We start from the raw sequence: 10,023 nt of genomic DNA on the forward strand, positions 1-10,023 counted from the left end.
TCTGGCTGGGCGGTGGCACCGCCTGGCTGGGCGGTGGAACCTCCAGCACCGGGAACCCTAAGAGATTTCAAATTTTGAAACCCAAAATTTGAATCCTCTTGAGGCCTATAAATACCCCTCAAATCTCAGCTGAGGTTACAACTTTTGAGAAGCATTTTGATTGAGAGAAAAGTCTTAGAAAGTCTTAGCAAGTCTTGTTTTCAATTTGCTAGAGAGTTCTCCTCCTTCTTTCTTATTGAAAATTTGTAAGAGGTTGAGCTGCTTGTAAAAGGTTGTAAGAGGGGTGTTTACCCTTCCATTTCAAGAGACTTGCTAGTGGAAGGTGGGAGCCTCATCGAAGAGGGGCCTCGCAAGTGGAGTAGGTCATTTGACCGAACCACTCTAAAAATCAGCGTAATCTCTGGTTTGCTTTTTATTATTGTCATTTACATTACTGCAAATCTTCTTACTGCTTTAGTTTGTATTACTCTTGCTGCGCAACTTTAAGAATACGCCTTCAAGTTAAATTTCTCAAGTTTCGTTCTTAACGTACGAAAGATTTTGATTAAAATCGAAGTTTTAATCCGCTGCACTAATTCACCCCCCCCTCTTAGTGCCGCTCCGATCCTAACAGCAGCAGCTAGGGCTGCAGCACCTCTGTTTCCTGCAGGTGGAAACCGAGGAGAGGTGTGGGGCATTCGAAGAGGAGAAGAAGAAGAAGAAGAAGAGGAAGCAGGAGAAGACGTTGTGATACCTCTATTTCCTGCTGAGCAAACAGAGGAGAGGGTGTGTGTGACGCCGGGGAGGTGGAGAGAAGAAGAAGAGGAGACGAAGAGAAGGGAAAGGAGGAGCTGCGGCTACGGCGGTGGCAGCTGCAGCTGGAAGAGAAGGAGAGGAAGAGAAGGTGAGGAAGAAGAGAAGAAGAAGAAAGGAAGGAGAAGGAAGAAGGAGAAGAAGAGGGAAAAGAGAGGGAAGAGGGAGAGGAACAAGAGGTGGCAGCAGCTAGGGCTGTAGCACCTCTGTTTCCTGCAAGTGGAAACAGAGGAGAGGTGTGGGGCGTTCGAAGAGGAGAAGAAGAAGAAGAGGAAGAGAAGAAGAAGAGGAAGTAGGAGAAGAGGTTGTGATACCTCTGTTTCCTGCAGAGGTAACAGAGGAGAGGGTGTGTGTGACGCCGGGGAGGAGGAGGGAAGAAGAAGAGGAGAAGAAGAGAAGGGAAAGGTGGAGCTGCGGCTGCAGCGGTGGCAGTTGCAGCTGGAAGAGGAGAAGAAGAGAAGGTGAGGAAGAAGAGAAGAATAAGAAAGGAAGGAGAAGGAAGAGGAGAAGGGAAAGAAGCAGCTGCGGCTGCGGCTGTGGCAGGGAAAGAGGAAGAGGAAGGAAGAAGGGAAGGAGAGGAAGAAGAGTAGGGGAAGAAGGGGCTGCGGCTGCGGCGATGGCAGCTGCAGCTGGAAGAGAAGGAGAGGAAGATAAGCAGGCGAGGAAGAAGAGGCTGCGGTTGTGGTGGCTGTGGCCATGGCTGCGACTGCGACTGCGGCAGTTGCAGCTGGGAAAGAAAAGAAAGGAAAGGGGGAAAAAGGGGCTATGGCCGTGATTGCGGCTGCAGTGGTGGTGGCTGCATCTGCGGCAGTTTTGTTTGGGAAAGAAAAAGTAAGAACGAGAGAAGGGAGGAAGGAAGTAGTGCAGTGGAAGGGGCTGCGATTGTGACAACAGCTACGGTTGTGGCTACGATTGTGGTAGTGGCAGCGGCGATGGCTACGATAGCTGCGTTTGAGAAAGAAAACGAAGGAATGAGAGTAAGAGAGAGTAGGTGACTATGCCTCGATGTTCGACACGTGATGTAGTTACGAAGAAAGAAAGAAAACGAGTGCACAAAACGAAACAAGGAGGGGATGGAGGAAAAGTAGAAAAAGGATTCGAGCGTACACCTTCTTCGAATCTTTGGATCAAAACCTTCAAAAGGAAAGTTTCCCGATCGTTTCTCCTATAATTGCTCTAATTTTTCTTATTGCAAGTGTTTGATCATTTCTATTGCAAGCTTTTTAATCTTTTCTCTTGCAAGTGTTCTGATCCTTCCTATTGTAAGCTTTCTAATCTTTCCTATTGCAAGTGTCCTGATCTTTCCTTACTGTAATTTTATATCTATATTTTCTTTGAATATGAGGAATTTTAAATTGTTCTAGCCTTGCATTATATATATCTCCTATTTAGATGTAACGATTCGAATCTGTGCAACTTCTGATATTCTGACCTTTTGATACCGAGCTGCCTATAAGTCTTTGTTGGAAACTCTAATTTGTTCAAAACTGATTTCATTGGAAACTAGACTCGTAGATCTTTCTTTTGATATATGGATTGAAAGATTTAGAATCCAAACACCTGCCCAGTTATCTGTTAAATCTGACATTATGAATTCTACCAAATAGAGATTTTGTTCTGCGACCCTTGTTTACCAAATTATTTGTAACTCTCTCTGTTGGACAGTTCAATTCATATGAAGCTTATTTTATCTGGAAGTAGATTGAAATATCTTTCCAATGATATATTTCTGAGTAAATTGGAGCACGATTGATAGTTTGAATCATTTGTTCAATGTGCCTCTTGAATTCTGCCAGAAATCGAGCTTTGGTCGATTTCACATATTCTGGTTTCATTCCTTTAGAAATGGATTTCATCTAACCTTCTTATTTGAATTGAGCTATATATGATTGCTTGGAATCCTTGTATACTCTTGCTTTCATTTCCTTTCAAATCTGAATACATTTGTAAAGGATTATGTTTGCATCGTATTGACTCATAAAGGCACATGTACATTTCATTGTTCCGCATGTGCTTCCGATATGTCCCAATTTATTGTTCACAATACCCTTTTGTACTCTGGTGTTTGTGGGATTATTTGGACCTTTGCCAGAAATGAGAAAGGGTATGTGCTTAGAGCCCGTGATGCTCTAGATTATGTTTGGTGGTCATTCAGAAATGGATGGACCATATTATATTTGGAATCCCACTTCACCATCTATCTGTTTGATATGAAATTCAGAGCCGACCTAGCACTTGGGCAGGGTGAGAGGGCTCGAGTAGGAAAGGGCTACCCGTGGATAGAGTCGAGAACTCATCACGGCGTGGAGCCACCATTGAGTTAAACCTCACATGCACTATGCTAGGGTACGACGTCTGAGCTTCTATTTCGTATTTTGTATTGATATGCTCCAATTGCTCTATGCTCCATTTGTTATGAACCAAATATGTTTTAAATGACATGACACATGATTTTGTATCTAATGAGATGGTATCCTTGAAAATTCTTGTATTCTGCCTTACATTATGATACCTTACTTGTTTGAAATCATTCCTTTTGTTCTGAATATGCTTTGTCACTTGCTGAGCTGTTTTTAGCTCTCTCCGTTATATAAATCTTTCAGGTCAAGTTGTCACTCTTTGAGATGTTTTGAATTGGGCTGAGGCAGTGGAGTGCTATTAATTATGGGCAAGTCTTGTTGGTTATTATGTTATTATTGTATAAACATATTTTGTATGTAATGAAATATTGTTGATGAACCGAAATGGATATACCTTGTAAAAGTATTATACGATCTCTCTTATGTGGAATTTCAGAATGTTAAGTCTAGTTTACGATGATATGAACTTGTGGTAAATGGTTGGAGTTTTGATTTTATAAATTACTTAGCTTTTGAATTTATAAATGTTGTTCATGTTTGTTTAGTTGGCTTGGGTTACCATAAATGTGAATTATCGAGAGATGTGATATATGATTATAAACTGCACAGGTTTTATAGATGTGAATTTGATAGAATGTTTTTCAGTGTCATCAAATGTTAGTTTGGATCCTGGATTAGTTTGTGATGAAAATTTTAATATCATGGATATTTTTGAGGGGCGTGATAGTCAGGCTTGGGGCTATCGATGCGGGGGCGTCGAAGGCTTCATGCATCGTGCACAGGTATCGGCCTCTGGCTCAGTCGCAGTTCGGATGATGCATCCATGGTCGCCGTCATGCGCTATTGGGGGGCTGAGAGCGATGGAGGGGAATATGCGGGTTGTGCGGGAGCCGGGGGCGATAACTCCTGCTGTGATGTCAGTAGGAGCATCGGGAGCTGTCCGGGATGTGAGACGAGGGGAACGATGGTCTGCATCATTCCCGCCAGGACTTGAACTTGGTGTGCCAGGTTGAGAAACATCCGTAGAGACGAAAAGTTGAGCAGTGATTGCTCCCGGAGGCGATAACCTCAGGTCAGTGAACAGCCTCCAGTAGCATCCCGGGGTTGCTATGTGGGCTTCCTACTCGAGGGGAGGTGGGTGTTGCTCCCCAAGCCCGGGAGTCGAGTGGGTCGGGGGGTGGTTGTCACCCGAGCATTCAGTCAGGTGGCCGAGTTGAGGTTGATCCTATATCATTGGGCCCTCCTTGTAGAGCCAAACTGATAGTGATCCTTTACACCGTGGCAGGGCGAGCTAGCACGGTTTGATTCAGTCCCGGATGCACAAGATCGTCCACCTCTAGTGGGTTGGGTTTGAGCTCTAACTTCTGAGTCGGAGGCTCCCTAGGGTTGACCGCCTACTCCTTGAGCTTTGGTCCCTACACAGGTCGGGGTCGGGAAGGGGCTCCCGACTTCGACCCCTCCGAAGATCTTATTAGTGTTGAGTGGCCAGTGAGGAACCTCTTCTGTCTGACCACTCGAGGGGTTTTTATCTTCCTCTCAGGGGGACCGATCATACTTGGGATGTTTATTACCGTCGGGGCTGTACTCGGTTTAGCGTCATCCCAATCTTTGCGAGTCGGGGGGCATTCTGCGGGAGTCGTCCTAGCCTTTGCGGGACGACGTGGTATTTGGCGGGTGCCATCCCGACTTTTTACTAGGTGGCGCTGTACTAGGTCAGCGCTGTCTCGGCTTTTATAGGACGGCGTTGTGCATGACTGACACCATCCCGGCCTTTTGCTGGGTGGTGCTGTACTCGGTAGGCGTCGTCCCGGCTTTTACGGGACGACGTTGTGCATGACCTGTGCCATCCTAGCCTTTGCTGGGCGGCGCCATACTTAGCGGGTGCTGTGCTGGGTTGGTGCCATCCCTATTGAATCTCGGATTTTGATGATGAAGTCAATTGTCATTTGTTGATCTAATCTATATGTTGAGAAAAGTGTGCAGGATTAACTATGATGGTAGTAAGATATGCAGCAGGTGTTGAGCCGGAGTTAAGATCAAGATCACGTTGGGAGTTCGAGAATTCATTGGAAGTCCGGACGTTCGTCGGAAGTTCTGCGGGAACCATCCGAGAAGTTCAGGAGCTTGCCAAAGAAGCTCATCGAAACTTGCCAAGAAGATCGTCACAAAGTCCAGGAGCTTGCCGGGAATCCGTTGGAGCATCACTGAGGGTTCATCGGATGTTCGCCGGAAGTACACCGGAAGAAGCGATTAACGCAGCGGAACACAGAATTGCAGTAATCATGTCCTAATTGTCATAGTTAGAGTATAGATTAAGTTAGGGTTGGGAGGAAATCCCACTAACTTAATTAGGGGCCAATTGGGCTCTTAACAGACCTAAATTGGGCCGAATGGAATAGCCCATTCAGACCCAGAATTCCTGGCCGGTGGTGGCACCGCCCAGGAGACTCGGTCTCCCAGGGATTCTGGGCAGTAGTACTGCCCCTATCAGGTGGTGGTACCGCCAGTAGTTATTGTTGCCAGCGGTGGTACCGCCCCTGTTAAGCGGTGGTACCACCTGAGCTCAGTCTTTGAGCGCTGTCAGGCGGTAGTACCACTCAAACTGAGCGGTAGTACTACTCAGTGTCCGATGACAAGCGGTAGTACCACCCAATAATGGTGGTGGTACCGCCAGGACCCTAGAAATCTTGGAATGGATACTTTTAGGCTCCATTTTAAAACTCATTGGGGCCTATATAAACCCCACCCTTTCCTGTATGAAAGGGCACGAATTTTTTTTTTTTTTTGATAAGTTGGGCACGAAAAATTTGCTTTAATCTTGAGTCTTTGAGGCCTTAAAGTGTTGTAAAAGCTACAGTTCTCCTCCTCCTTTCTTCTAAGTGTTGAGATCATCCAAAAGAGGAGTGAAAACTTATAAGGGTTGTCTCCTAAGCTCGTCAAATGGAGAAAAGCTGTAAAAGGTGTTGAATCTCAGATTTTGATGATGAAGTCAATTGTCATCTGTTATCTAATCCATATGTTGAGATAAGTGTGCAGTATTAACTATGATGGAAGTAAGACATGCAACAGGAGTTATGCCGGAGTCAAGACTATGATCACGTTGGGGGTTCGAGCGTTCAACGGAAGTCCAGATGGTCGTCGGAAGTTCTACGGGAACAAATCCGAGAAGTCCAAGAGCTTGGTAAAGATGCTCGTCGGAACTCGCCAAGTGGATCGTCGCAAGTCCAGGAGTTTGCTGGAAGTCCGCCGGAGCATCGTCGAGGGTTCGTCGGAAGTTCGTTGGAAGCTCGTCGGAAGAAGCGATTGACGCACCGGAGCAAGTTGCAATATTAATGTCTTAAATATCGTAGTTAGCATGTAGATTAAGTTAGGAATGAGAGGTGATCCCATTAACTTAATCTAGGGACAATTGGGCCCTTGACAAACCCAAATTGGGCCGAATGGATCAGTCCATTCGGACCTAGAATTCCTGGCCGGCAGTGGCACCGCTTGGGCCAGCGGTGGCACCGCCTAGGAGCTCAGTCTCCCAGGAATGCTAGGCGGTGGTACCACCCCTGTCAAGCGGTGGTACCGCCTGAGCTCGGTCTTTGAGCGAAGTTGAGTGGTGGTACCGCCCTTGTCAGGCGCTGGTACCACCTGAGCTCGGTCTCCGAGCAATGCCAAGCGGTAGTACCACCCAGTTATGGTAGTAGTACCGCCAGGACCTTGGAAACCCAGGAGATGATATTTTTGAGCTCCAAATTCGAACTAGTTGGGGCCTATATAAACCCCACCATTTCCTGCATGAAAAGGCACCAAAATCTTGATCTTATTCTGAGAATTTGAGAGCTCAAAAGTGTTGTAAAAGGCCAAAAGTTCTTCTCCCTCTTTTCGTCTAAGTTTTGATCATTCAAGAGAGGAGTGAAAATCTGTAAGGGTTATCTCCTAAGCCCGTCAAAAGGAGTAAAGCTATAAAAGAGTGATTGGCCTTCGCCTATTGAAGGAAGGCCTCTAGTGGACGTCGGTGACCTCATCGGAGGAGGAAGCCAAAAGTGGATGTAGGTCAAGATTGACCAAACCACTCTAAATCTCTATTTGCATTTACATTCTGCTCTCTATCTTAACTACAAACTGCCTCCATTGCTTTTCTTCAATTGTACTTCTCTTAATCTTAAGTTGAAGAACTTTCTGAAATGATCGAAAGTGTTTTTATCATACGAACGTCGTTTTAAATCGTCGAAAGTTATCCGCTGCACTAATTCACCCCCCCTCCCCCCTCTTAGTGCCCTTGATCCTAACAATTGGTATCAGAGCAGGGTTAACTCTCAATGGGATTAAAACCCAAGAGAGATGGCATACGTCAAAAACCAAGAGGGCCACTCTATTACACATCCACCTATGTTCAATGGGACGGACTACACCTATTGGAAGACCCGAATGAGGATCTTCCTTATTTCCATGGATTTTGAACTTTGGAATCTTATTGAAAATGGATTTTCAAAGTCTTCTCTTCTAATGATCGATTGGAATGAATTGGAGAAGAAGACTTTCGCTCTTAATGCAAAGGCTATGAATGCCTTATTTTGTGCGCTTGATAAAAACGAATTCAATCGTGTTTCGGTTTGTGAAACTGCATTTGATATTTGGCACATACTCGAAGTGACTCACGAAGGCACGAGTAGAGTGAAAGAGTCAAAAATGAATCTTTTAATACATTATTTTGAACTTTTTCGAATGAAACCGAGTGAAACCATAGACGACATGTACACCCGTTTCACGGATGTTGTTAATGGTCTAAAAGGACTCGGTAAAAGTTTTTCAGATTTTGAGCTCATGAATAAGATTTTAAGATCCCTTCCAAAGAGTTGGGACCCTAAAGTCACTGCTATTCAAAAGGCTAAAAAATTAAACAACTTCCCTCTTGAAGAATTAATCGGGTCATTAATGACGTACGAAATGACTTGCAAAGCTCATGAAGAGCAAGAAGACATTTTTCCAAAGAATAGGAAAGATATGACACTTAGAACTTTAGAAGACCACTTGAGAGAAAATTCAAGTGATGAGGACTATGACGATGACTTGGCACTTCTAACAAGGAAATTTAAAAAATTCATTAAAAGAAATAAGTTTAAAAATGACACAAAAAATAAATTTGAACCCAAGAAGGACCAAGTTATTTGCTACGAATGCAAGAAGTTGGGATACTACAAAAGTGATTGTCCCCAAGCCAATAAGAGAACACCAAAGAAGAAGGCGCTCGAAGCAACGTGGGATGACTCAAGCGCGTCCGAAGAAGAGGAGTCCAACACCGAGCAAGTTGCTCACTACGCCCTAATAGCCATCGGAGAGGAGGTAACAAATTTAATTGATGTAGATTTATCATTTGATGAATTATTAAATGCTTTCCATGACTTATTTGATGAATGTAAAATAATTAGTAGAAAATATAAATTGTTAAAAAAGGAGCATAAGAGTCTTATTAGTAATTTTGATAAATTAAAAACTGAATATCATGATAGTTTAGCTCCATGTATAAAATGCCATGATCTAGAAACTCTTCAAAAGGAGAACTTGCTACTCAAGGACACCTTGAAGAAATTCGAGGTTAGTAGCAAGTCTTTGAATATGATCCTTACAAATAAGGGTCACGTTCCTAAAAGAAGTGGAATCGGATTTGTGAGAAGTCCTCACCAAAATCCAACCACCTTCATTAAAGGCCCTATCTTACATGTTCGACACCAAAGCAAATGCAACTTTTGTTGCAAACATGGACATAGAACTTATCATTGTTTATTCAAGAAAGTTAGTCCGAACAAACTAATTTGGGTTCCTAAAGGAACCATGATAAATTCTATGCAATATGATAAACAATTTAGATCAGTTTTTGAGGAACCCAAAAGTAAATGAGTACTTAAAAATCATCTTTTCTTGTAGAAACATATATCATCACAAGCTAGGAGCAAGAGATAATATCTTACTTTTTGGGTTCTCAACATTCATGATCCGAGATCCAAAAAGACTCGTGATGCTCTCTAGCCTAAATGATAAAAAGAGGATTAGTAGAATTAATACTACCAATTACTGAGTGATATTGATATAATCCTATTTGATCCCTTAGATTTTGGAGCTCATAATTCTCCCTTCACACATCCTTTGGATTTCTGAATTCATCACATTCATTCCTTCTTCATTTTATTTTCAGATCCAACTTACGTCTTGCAAAGCCAAGTTTGTCATGAACTAGCAAAGCTTACAAACTTGTATAATAAGTAATGAATATGTCAAAAATTGTATACGACATTTGAAGTAGAGTATGCACTTCATAAGATCTATCATGAACGTACGAAATCTCATATCTTGTGATGAAAACCTTTACGTAATTACGTAATTAAGATTGATTGCTCCTTAAATAAATTTTTTTTGCAAATTCAAAACATCCACATCAGCTCACACATCCCTCAAAATAGTGCTCATCGCTCAATTGGCGGTAGCACCGCCGGTTGCCACGGGTAGCAAGTGGTTGCACCGCCCAGCCAGCGGTGCCACCGCCCGCAACTCTGCCCCCTTTTTAAACCGAGCTAGGGCCGACGGTAAAACTGACCCCAACTCACTCTCTTCTCCTCCTAGCAGCTCTAAAATCTTCTCCACCTCCATTCCTCCCCTTTAGCTACCCAAAAAATTGCCCATTTTGTGTAAGATCAAGAATCAATCATTCATCCTCTTGAATATCTCAACTAAGGTATTCTTTAAGAGGCTTTTGATTTCTGTTTTGAATCATCTACTCTTGCTCATTATTATCTTCCTAAATAGTAGTAGATATGGGCTCTAGAAGATCCTCTAGGGACAAAGGGAAGAGGAGATTAGAAGAAGACTTTGATTCCACCCTTTTCGA

Source organism: Musa acuminata, chromosome BXJ1-2 (genome assembly GCF_036884655.1).
Source record: "Musa acuminata AAA Group cultivar baxijiao chromosome BXJ1-2, Cavendish_Baxijiao_AAA, whole genome shotgun sequence".
NCBI lineage: Eukaryota > Viridiplantae > Streptophyta > Magnoliopsida > Zingiberales > Musaceae > Musa > Musa acuminata.